At 31.6% G+C, this 12,828-nt stretch overlaps 1 pseudogene; it reads right to left on the bottom strand.

Annotated features, from left to right (window-relative positions):
- Positions 1-2,172: 2,172 nt before the first annotated feature.
- Positions 2,173-12,071, bottom strand: LOC120115625 (annotated as a pseudogene).
- Between the last annotated feature and the right edge of the window lie 757 nt (positions 12,072-12,828).

The raw sequence follows: 12,828 nt of genomic DNA on the forward strand, positions 1-12,828 counted from the left end.
CATCATCATTTTCTTTTCATTTTATGTTGCATCAAAGTGACAAAGATATGATATCTTGAAATAATCTTTCAAGCATTTGAAATCCCTAAAATCTCAGTGATTAGAAAAATCATTCCAATGTAACTGATAAATATTCTATACTTTATTGAAACCACAGATGTTTCAGTAAGTGTATTTATCTCCTTTCAATATGGGTATCCTTCTCCAAGCTTTTTCCCTTTGGAACTCGAAACTCATAAGCATGCATAAAAAAGGCATGGGTTATTACAATGTCACATCAAATTAGGGTTAAAATCATATTAAAAAAAATTAATTTTAACTATCATCAACCGAATTTATATTTAGTGACAGACATGAGATTTTATTTTAGGAGTGAAATTCTAAAATTAGAAGAGAATGGGCTTGTAAAATTTTAGAGGAAAAAATAATCATCAATAAAATATGATAATTTAAAAAAATTTTAGAGAGTGAAAACTCCACTTCCATTTTAAGATGTAATGTAGGTTGTGTAAAAGAAAGTTTACACATAATTTGTATTAAACAGTATCTATGTATAGATAATTATTTCATCCACTGGCAGTGTACAAGAACTCCACAAACGAGGATATATTGTTAATATGCGACGTATTAGAATGATCTTAAAGTCTAACTTATAATTCATAAACTTTAAACCCTAAAAACATAAAATTTTAAATCCTAAATAAACATATATCAATATTTGAATCTTGATTGTAAAATATATTTTTCACAACATATATATATGTGTGGTTATGATCTATTTTTATAATGTATTTTTTTAAATCTTACACAAAATTAGATCCGTTGGATGAGATGAAATAAATGATTGAAATATAATTATTGTTTCTTTTTAAATTATCTTTTAACAAATATTGTCTTATACTTACCCCAGATTAATCAATATAATATAATGAGAGATTTATAATCAACTTAGCTTAATTAAAATAAATAGGTCGTGCAAACTTAAATATTTTACGCAACCTACCAATTTTAGTTCAAAATTTTAAAATCTAAAATCATAATTCTAAATATAAATGGCAAAACTTTTACAATAATGATATAGAAAAAAATTACTCGAATAATGATTAGCCGAGAAAATATAAACTTTAAAACACTAAAATGTTAAACTAAAATCCTTAAATAAGATACATAATATTAAAATTGACAAATTTGTGTAAACTAAAGATTGGAGTTTTTGATTTAGGATTTAGGTTTAGGGTTTTAAATTTTAGGATTTTGGATTAAATATACATATTATATAAAAAATCACAATATATAATTGTCTATTTTGATTCATCAAACTATAAAAAAAAAGTGTAAACACTTGCAAAAACTGAGATTCAAACATAGGATGTATGAATGTCACCTCTAAAGGGTAACTAGTGAATAGCAGCATTGAAACAAGTACGAGAAACATGCAACAAATCAAAATATTAACTCTATATTAAGCATCCGACATAAAACCAATTAGTAATAGACAAAAAAGCTTGAATATAAGAAAATATGTAATTTACCCTAAAAAGCTCGAATAACGCACACATTATGCATCAATTCTACGACCGGTTTAGCCATTGGAACTTCCAATTAGAGTAAAGCTGTAGAGGAAGAATAAAAGTGGCAATATCAATTTGCCAACACTACCTATGCTCCTGAAACTCAGGTGTAAACATTAGATATGAGTATATATCAACACACGAATGATTCGTTTTTACAAGATTTTCTATTATTTGGAGAGTCAGTGGAAGGTCACATTCCCATTCTCCACACTCTTGTCTAAGCGTACTAGTCACAAGGTCAGATAGGAATATTTTAAGAAAAATGAGAAGTCATAACAACATAAGTCAACACTTGAATGTTCACAGAGTTGGATGATGTTGCACATCAGGCAAGGGTATAGATTAGATGACACCATAAAGCAGTTGTCTCCGCAGAGTATGTTAGAGGATAGACAGACTAAAGGAAAATCAGTAGATTCATAACTAAAAATGACTTCAAAACGATTACCTATGCAGTTTTTTTTATAGAAGGGGACAAAAGATGTCCACATATTCTGGAAATGATGATGTTTTACAGCTCTGGATCCCGCCAATCGTTGAAGATTCAGCTAAGCTAGGATGATTTCCATGGCAGCATGATAAATTTGAAAGGATCAGCTGACAAGAAAAGGAATACCTTCCAATTACCAGTAAATCAATATAATAATCTGAAGCATACATTTAATAGGCATGGAAGTAAAGAAAGTAATTACTCTTAGAAGAGTTCCAGATTTCTGTGAGAGGCTTCAACCTCTGCATCAGCAGGATGATTGTTTGACGCATTCTCGGAAGCATCTACGAAAGGACTGTTCTTAAATTGCTCTAAATGTTTGCAGTCCAACAATGGTGAAGGAACTTTTGAGACCTGGTATGTAAGATTTTTTTTAACAGGTGAATTGTCTAACTTAATATGCAACGCATTGACAAACTCATTAAACTCACTGTTTTGTGTTCACATGGGAGCTTTGTGGAAGCAAGTGATTCAGGAGTCTCTGGATGCTTTCTGGACAAAATCAGAGGCCGAAGGAAGAGTAAATGAGCAACAGTACGATCTATGGGATTGGTCTCCGTTTCTGTTTCAGACATCCTGCACAATTATATTCAAGGAAAATAAGATGAGACTTAAACTTCTAAGGCAAATCAACTGCAACAGAGTAACATGCAATATTAAAGGTTAGAGATGAATATTTTAAGTCTAAAAACCTTTCTTATCATGGAAATACCTAAAAGTCTCAAAAACCAAATGAAACCATGATAATACTTTGTTAGAGGATGTGCTTATCACTGAAACTTATAAGATCTTCACAGAGAAGTAGGTAATCCATATACGTAAGCATGTAGTTCTTTAACTTAGACAAGGACCACACCTCGGCTGTTAACAACATGAAGAACAGAATAAATGTGGCAGCAAAGGAACTTATTTTTAGCTTCTCATTTTAGCAGACACTAGTTACAGGGAAAAGGGGGGATTGAATCTTGACAATAATAGAATGGCATGGTGCATGATGAAAGGATTTGCTCGAGACAGTTATGGTTTAATTCATTAAGAGCTGGCAGAATTCCATTCGTGAAACACAAGAGCATGTTTTTATCATCAATTTCATAGAAACAATATTATAGAAGAATTCAGTTTTGACAGAAAAAAACAGACTGAGGATAACCTTTTGAAGGATTACGTAAAATCAAGTTTGCTTTTAAAATACAACAGCGTAGAGTTCACTAACTTGTTATGGTTCTTAACTTCTTCTTTTGAAACTCTAGTTTCACCTTGCTAATTATGCTAGTGCTGCTCGTGTAACTAGCATAATGTCTCTGCATTGCGCTTTGAGCCAATCGGAACAAGCTATCTCTTATGCAAAGTCTAGTTCTGATATCCAGCTGCAAAACTAGATTTGTTGGTATCACTAATTCCTTATTATCCTGCAAGGAGAGAAATGCACCAGCAAGTCGTCATGCATACCTTGCAATTATATCTTGTAGCTGATAGAGTACGTGTCCTCCACTGAATGGTCATCAATTGCAACAGCAACCATATTAGAGTCATTTTTCTCTAATGGGGAATTCGGGTCAAAAGAGGCAAGAAGGCTAAGATCTTCAACATCCTCAGCAAGTTGAAATCGATTTTCTTGACTAGAGTTTCAAAGATGGAATGATTGGTACTAGGAACTTTATGAGTAAACTGCTGCTGTTGTTCTTAATGGCAAGCAGTGCCCGCATTTGCTGGCGCCGCCTCAGTTTTTCAATCTTTCCTGAGAGGTCATTCTCGAGATTTTGCAGAAGTTGGAGCTGACCTGTTTGCAGGATTGACTTGATAGGGGAAACATCATAACAAGAGCAAAGGTTGATGAGAAATTTCCTGGGACTGAATATTGGACAAAGCAAGTATTGTAGGATATTGGTTTGTAAGATTCCCATATGTGGAAGGGGATACAAATGTGTTGATGTGTTGGTACTAAGTGAGTCGGATCCTTGAAGCTGCCTCTGGTGACTCACAACTGAAGATGGAGAAGATTTTACCACAGAGGTTGCCAAATTCTTCTCACATTTAGTCAATGGATTTCCAGATGGAATCCGGGAATCATATAAATTCTGTACTAGTTTTGCCTGACCCATGTTTTCCGTTTTTTTTAAATTTCAGCAGCTTATTCTGCCTATATTCCTGCACAGCGAAGTATAACTAAAATAATACATTGACAACTAGAAGGGAATGCCTACATAAATAATTCTGGTAAATTAATGCAATACTTTATGGATTATTTTCTGAGGAGAGGACAGCTATCATGCTTTTATACGAGCATAAGTAGAAGCTGTTTTTAGTTCATATGTTCAATCAATCTCTATCATTCCAAACTTCAATAGTTGTATAGGCATGAATCAGTTAACGTTGTCACTTCTTTAGCTAGAAAACTTCAATATGTTACAAAGTATAATGTTGGCTGATAGTTATTTCCCTAATTCACATAATACCTAAAAGGTGGACCTTTTAGCTAGTATATAATTAATGTAAGAATATCTATATAATTTGACCTTTCGGCCTATTCCAAACTACAAGTTATATCAGCGCATCTGCCAAAAGCTTGAATAAAAATTAAAACTACATAGCTGCAAGAGCTTGAAAGGTACTCTCAATCTCGCATCTTCACCAGAAACTACAAAGTAGCATCAGAATAAGACTAGGAGAGGCACTTTTATGCCTAGATGGTTTTCATTGGAGAACATTATTAGAAATATCATGAACTAATAAAAAACCCCACTAATTTGGCACACGTAATAAACAATTTCGATCATGTGTTTTTTTATAGCTAACAGAATAATTTTCAGATATACTTCAGTGAAAGATGCTATGTTCTTCCCTTCTCATAGCACCCCAAGAAAGGTTCTATAAACTTACTCCCATATAATAATGAACACCATAAATACTTGCCCTCCAATGACCAGAAAGTAGTTTTTTATGCTAAATCTTGAAGAGAAAAACCAGAAACCTAAGGTAATAAGAACAGTTATGTATTAAGAGGATGATAGTAATACCTTATCAGCCAACTCATTAGGGTCAGATCTTTTTCAGCAGCTAGGTGAGACTTTAGAGCAGAGGTTTCTCCCCCGGTTTCAGGATTGTCTGTGAAAGTGAATATAAATTATGTATTTCCTTAGGTTTGTTAAAAGCATAAGAATTGTCGAATTGTATTAGAGTCCTAACTATGTATACTTTACAGCTTTATTAAGAGTACCAGTTAGCAGATATACTCACAAAAGGACTGTCAAACAAAACATTTCAAGATATTCTTAGCAAGCTGGGAATGGCAGATATTCATTCACCAGCTTGAGGGAGAGTGTCGAATTGTATTAGAGTCCTAACTATGCTTACTTTATTGCTTTATTAAGAGTATCTACTGTTTTAGGAGTCTTTTTAAGTTTAAGAGCCATTATTATCATTGTCTCTGGATAACATTATTTTCCTCTATTATCTTCTAGTAAAGTATTTTATTAGGAGTTAATTACTAAGTATTAAATATGAGACATGTCAACTGTTAGTGGTATCAGAAAATGAGAACTTCAGTTTCTTTCTTTCTGTTTCTCATTTTCTCTTTTGTTTTTCTATCAGAAACATGAATAATCATTATAGCATGTTGATGTCCATACCTCCTCACATTCGGATTTATTCTATCTCCAGGAAATTCCACATTTTGTGGACCATGAGATGTTTGAACCATCCAGGTTGCCATAACTAAGTGTAATAGACAGATTATCTTCTGCTTATATTTTCTTTTCACTTCCAAGTTCTCAGATGTGCTCTTTAACGCTCCTAATGCAAGGCTAGGAGAGTCCATAATGGTGGGAAAAAATTTCCAGGCAGTTGTTGCCTCTTTAGAAGAGGACCATAACTCATCAGCATTACCAAGACTCAAACTTCCAAAATATGGATCATCATTGCTGCAAATCATCACTTGTAAGAATATTGAGCCAGAAGGATGTCATTTATATGATAAAAGATGAATAAACAAGGAAAGGAATCTGACAGGATTTCTCTTTTTTTCCTCGGAGTGGTAGTGGGAATATCACACTCCTCTGTCTGCACAGGCTTTTTCGTATGCTAGTTTTTATTAAATTTGGAAAATCATTCAGGTTATTTAAGGACTATACTTGGAGCAAATGAAAGTAAAAACTTTCAGATTCAAAAGTCCAAGAAATAAATGGACATATGTAAAGACAACAAAGGTTGTTCCACAGTGACAAAAGTTTTCTTGCGGTTACTGACTATTTTCAAAGGATATAAGAACTGAAGCAAATACTAATTGCTGATTGCAAGAAACGATAAATCGTGCTTTACCTTAAAATTCTATCAAGATCATCAAAGCTTCCAATCTTAGCCCAGCTGTAGTCAACAAAATCACCTTGTTCTTACCTTCATTGAGATTTTAAAAACATTTTTAAGATTTTTAAAGTTCAGTCATTTCTTCTGTTAAGAGAATGTGAATAACAAATATTCACCATTTTTTGAGCTACATTCAGTTATTCCAACCAATTGTCAGAAACTTCGCTAGCCATGGAATCATGATTCGTTTTTTCTGCGCTAGATAAAGATAACTCTGGCCACAAGTCCATGCTAAATATTGAGTTGGCAATCCCTCCATTTGCATTGAGATCGGAACCGCCCTCCAACTTTCTTCTATGAAGATCAATTATCCCCAGTGTCTTCTGCTCAATAGGCTTTATGGCGGCAGTTTCTTTACTCCATTCCTTCTTACTCAGACAGTTTTCACTTCCCTCTTGGTAAGATACTATGTGGTCATCAGTCTCACCAGCCTAAACCCATATTTATTTGTTAGCTGAAAATACAAACAAAAGGGTCCATATCACCATAATACCATTACTTTAAGAATCAATGATATTTAACATAGAACAGAACAGTTGAAAAGCTATAGCAGAAATCAAATGTTATGCTCTTCACTACTCTCTACAATCAACACTGCCGCTAAAGATACTTCCACCTTAGCAAAAAGATAGAAATGATTTAAAACTCAAAAGACTTCTGCAGCCCAGCATTACTTCGTTAACTTGTGTCATACCCTCATTTATTCCATGAAGCCTCATAATTCTCTTTCATTTTGTTCAAATATCTTGAATTCACTCAAAATCCAAAAAAAAAAAAAATCCTTCAACATGATTTTATTCCAAAAGTGACTTTGATCTTTAGAATGTTCACAGTTCTATGTTAATTGGACTGGTGGTATTTGACTATTTACATTGAATCACATTTCAAAGCAACCTTCCCACTAATTTAACTTCCATAACACCACTTCTTTAAAATCAATAAAACAAAATAACAAAACAAAGGCGTGAGGTCTCGCAAAACAAAAACAGAGAAATTTGGCTAATTTACTTTTAGGTGACTGAACTATACTATATTGACTTTTAGTGTCTAATGTTTCTCAACTTAAGATGCCTACAGTTAAAAAAACCATCAAGGAAAAAACATTAGTCATCTATTTTTAAGAAAAAAATCTAAGTACTAAAGTTAATTTAAGGTATAGTTTAAACTAAAGTGTATTAAGCCGAGAATTTTAAGCAATTGTAAGTGGAAATGCCGAATACAAATTCTCATTCCAATTTCCTAGTAAATTTATAATAATAATAGGCTTCATATTTTATAATAAAATAACAAAAAATTGTTACGAAAAGAGCCATTTACAGGGGAAATTGAAAAATAAAATAAAATTTATTGATGATAAAAAGTTCAATTCGATCCAATTACCTCTTCTTCGTTCCAATCAAACATAGCTAAGGAATCCTGCAGCTAATCAAAAATCAATCCGAATCTCAATTCAAAAGCAGGTACTGCAATTACTCCACACATCGCCAATTCGTCCAACAATTAAAATAAATAAAATTACAAAGGAAACTAAGACAAGAGCAAACAAAATCAAGCCTAGAAAACTGAAAATAAAATTACATTTTATGTTTTTTGTTTGGAGATAAACAGATGATGAGAGAAAAAAATTAAGCAATGAAACACGAAGACAGTAACAGTAACAGAGATAGAGGAGAGGAGAGGAGAGGATTGGAGGGAAAGTGGGACCCAATTCACGTGACGTGGGAGATGGTTGGCGGATACGGTGACACGTGTAAATGGCATATCTGAAGATGAGGTTAGGAATGAGCGATCTATTGCTGAGTCGTTATTGTGCGCCTTTTGATTGATTCTATTGCATTTCCGGTTTAGTTTATTCAGTTAATTTGCATTTGTAGGTAAAGTATCCGTTAATTAAAGCAGTTCAAATATAGATGGACCGATTTACAAACTTTAAATTTCATAGAATTTAATAATTTTATTTAACAGATATTACCCTGCACTCTAAATTAATAAAAAATATTTTTTATTTATATAATTAAACGATCTCATTAATTAAAATATTTATTATCTCTTAAAAATTTTGTACTCGAACATCGTATATGTAAGATACAACATATATTGTCAATTTTTTTAATAGATATATTGTATTCACTGTAAATTATAAAAAAAATTATTTGATATAATTTATACTTCTAAAATGCATAATGTTAAAAAATATTAATGTTTTACTTAATAGTTTTTTATACCTTTTTCGTAGAGTATTTTGACTCATAACTATTTTATAATAGGATAAAAAAGACTATAATATTTGATAAAATTGTAACTTTGGCTCTTATTTTTTCTTTTTAAGTATTTTGATTTTTAAAATTTTATTTTAGAGTAAAATATTTTGACTGACTTTGGCTCTTATTCTTTCTTTCTAGAGTATTTTAACTTTTAAAATTAACAACAAATATTTTTATTTTAAAATGTTAATAATTTGTCGACAAACTATTTCTTCTAAAAATGGATTTTATTCCAAAAACATTGAGAGATCAAAATATAGAAAAAAATAATATACGTAAATAATTATTTAATTAAATTAACATTTTATTTGATATAAAAATATTATTCATATTAAAAAAAATTAGAGCCGTTCGGTAATTTAGATTTTAAAATATTAAAAATTCAGGAAAATCCTAAAATTTCAATAAATAAATAAATAAAGCTTTTATTTTATTTTAATTTTTGTAACACAAACTTAATGAAACTTTGGATTTTCATTAAATAAAAATAATTACCAAAAATATATAAGCAAAAGCAGAACCCAGAAAGCAGGTTCTTTTATTATTCATTTTCAATATTTTGTGTTCTTCACTGTTTACACAAAAACCCATATTTTATATTTTCAATGGTTGGTTATGACAGCGTCGCCGGTGATCATTCTGCCAACACCATAGCAGTGGCCGAAACACCATTTTCCCAACGCCAAGCATACTGCAAATTCAAACTATTGTCAACAAAAGCAAATCCAAAGTTCATTCCACGTTGACATCCTTAAATCGTCTTTCACCATCACCACTTCTTCTAATCCATTATCTTATTGTCTGAACTGAATTAGTTTGTGAAACTTGTTTTGGGTATTTTCATCGTTTCATTCAAACAGGATAAAGGGGTTTTGGTTTCGGTATTTCATCAGTCTGCTTTGTTAAAAGTAAAACCATATTAAACGTTTAATAACGTAATCAAATGTGTGGATAGCTCAGTTGGAGAGCGTCAGACTGAGGATTTGTAGGTCACGTGTTCGATCCATGTTCATCGCATGAGGTTTTTTCATTCTCTCAGTTTCTTTAATGATATATCAGTTATAGTTCCTGTTAGTTTCTTAATGTTCCCCTGGTCCCGTTCTTTAACAATGGATGCAAGCTGAGAGAAATAATGTTAAACTGCCAAAATTGGAATCACTGCCACCATTAACAGTTGGTTGAACAAAGCTGCTGCAATATAGAAAACTTCAAACATAACCCAAAAACTTGAAGCAAAATGCTCAACTGAAACAAGCTTAAGGTCGTATAACCATCCTGTTTTCGTTCCCTCTTTTAAAAAGCTTGCAAAAAGAAAATGAAAAAACCTCATGCGATGAACATGGATCGAACACGTGACCTTCAGCCTGACACTCTCCCAACTGAACTATCATCGCATTTGTTTTTGTTATTAAACGTTAAATATATTTCTTACTTTTAACAAAGCAGACTGATGAAATACCGAAAACCAAAACCCCTTTTTCCTGTTTGAATGAAACGATGAAAATACCCAAAACAAGTTTCACAAACTAATTCAGTTCAGACATAAGAGAATGGATTAGAAGAAGTGATGATGGTGAAAGACGATTTTAAATGAAAATACTAATATTTGTCGAAACAATAGGATAAAAGATAAATAATATAATATTATTTGTGTTTTTTTTCTAATACAATATTTTGAATGAAATAATTTTACAATTTAAAAATAATAAATTAGTGAAAAAATACTAATCTTATTATCAGTTTTGAAACTTTTAAACATAAATAATAATATTTACAAAATGTGATGTAATATCATTTGAGCAGTCTTAGAGATTATAGTAGGTTTATTCAAATCAAATTTAGTCAATTTAGATTTTTAGACTAAAATTAGTTTAATTTCAATTCAATTCAAGTCAAATAAAAATGTATGTATATTAATTAGTACGTAATATATATTGGTTAAATCGAGTCGAATGAAAATTCAACTGTAAAACTTAATGAACTTAAAAACTAGAAGCATAATAATAAATTTGGCAACATGTTTGGGAATATTAAAGAAATATGTTGGAGAAGGTTAAAGGAACATATTTGCGTACATTAAACGAACATAATATCCAAAAGCTTGGCTTGCTTACAGCTCTTAGTAGCGTTGGTGAGTACATTTAGATACGAAGGGGAAGACGTAAATACAAAAAGCAAAATCTGAAGCCAAAGACCTCCATGAAGCTATCAAAGAAAAGAAACTCACACAGATGATGTTATTAGGATCCTTACCACGAGGAGCAAAATGCAGCTCCGGGCCACTTTCAATTTTTATAGAGAAGAACAAGATGCTTCCTTTAACAAGGTACCCAAGCTTCCAATATCTTTCAATGAACAATCATTGAATAAATAGAAAAATGAATTCCTTGAGTCGCTGCATTTCATGGTTCGATGCCTTCAGGACCCGATAAGTACTTTGAAAAGGGAGAAGCCTATCATCTGAATACCATCAATATTAGAAGACAACGACAAGTATAATGATCACATAATAAGATAGTTTCAAATTTTTACATAGAAATCCTTTTGAGAAAAATACAAGAGGAATCCTAATTAATAACTTACAATCTAACTTTAACCTAGTATCTATTTATAACTCATTATCATCAATAATTAAAGAGAATGTTGTTCATCCTACCTGTGTCATCGAAACTATAAAAAGGGTCATTTTCAAGCATTGTTAAAAATCAAATGAAAAAATTCCTCATATTATTATATTTTAGAATAGAAACTTCATATATATATTATATAATATATATATATATATATATATATATATATATATATATATATATATATATATATATATATATGAGATTTGGTTGTTGTGATGATTACCCAGGTTCAGGTATGGAAGAAGAATCATGTGGTGCAGTAATATAGGTTGTTGACCAAAAGAAAGAATCAAGAACATAAGGTTTGAAGGGAAAAAGAAGAATCTGCTTGAACAGGAAAATGAAAAGGAAACACCTGTTCAAGAAAAATAACATCCCCGTTGACAAGAACTTCTTAGAAGTAAGATCAAATAAAGATACCATTTTTTAGTATTAGAATTATCCCATGAAAACAGAAGGTAAGGCTCGATGAGCAAATTTATCTGTTGGTTTTGGGGCAGTAGCATACATAAACAACCAAAAACTCTAAGGAGACATATCAGGAGGTTTTTGATAAAGAACTCATAAGGAGTTTTCCATGCAAAACAGAAGAAGGAAGTATATATAATGAAACAAGTTGTAACACACATTCACCCCCAAAATTTAATAGGCACCTTAGATTGAAACCGTAAAGCCCTAGCTACTTCTAAAAGATGTCTATGATTCCTCTCTACAACTCCATTCTGCTGTGGAGTTTGAACACAAGAATCTGGAACAAAATACCAAGAGAAGAGAAAAAAGGAGTACAATGAGAATTAAAAAATTCTGTACATTGTCACTTCTAACAATTTTAGTGATAGAAGAAAACTGAGTGGAGGTAAAAGAAAGAAATTGTTTTAGGAATAGAACATCATTTTTAAACTCTTAAGAGGTATACCCAGTCATACGTATGCATCATCAACAACAGTAAAAAAATACCTATGACCAATGAGTAGATATCCTATAAGGACCCCACAAATCTATATGAATGAGTTCAAAAGGTTTTGAAGATCTAGTAAGACTAAGGGGAAAATGATAATCTGGTTTATTTTGCCAAAGGATATGCACTACAATCATGAACAACATTTGTATCAAGTTATCAGAACATAAGAAGACAATTTACTCATAGCAGAAGCAGAAGCATGCCCAAATCTAGCATGCCAAAGATTAGTTTTATTAGAAACAGAAGCAGTAGGCACATAATTAATAGAAGAAATGTTCCCAAAACTAATCAAAGAATTACAAACTTTTGTAGAAAACAAACAGTAGCTCCTTTAGGACTCAAAGATATAAAGCCCTTTAAACCTCCTACCAATTCCCTTGATCATGCCAGTATAAAGATCTTGCAAGATACAAATGTCAGATAAAAAGAAATGACAAATCTATCTTCTTTGACAAGTCAAGAAATAGAAAGAAAATTATGGGTGAAATTAGGACAAACAAGACATTAGAGATTACAAGACCAGAAGACACCGATGAGAACCTAT

Source organism: Hibiscus syriacus, unplaced genomic scaffold, assembly GCF_006381635.1.
Source record: "Hibiscus syriacus cultivar Baekdansim isolate YM2019G1 unplaced genomic scaffold, ASM638163v2 tig00110267_pilon, whole genome shotgun sequence".
Lineage (NCBI taxonomy): Eukaryota > Viridiplantae > Streptophyta > Magnoliopsida > Malvales > Malvaceae > Hibiscus > Hibiscus syriacus.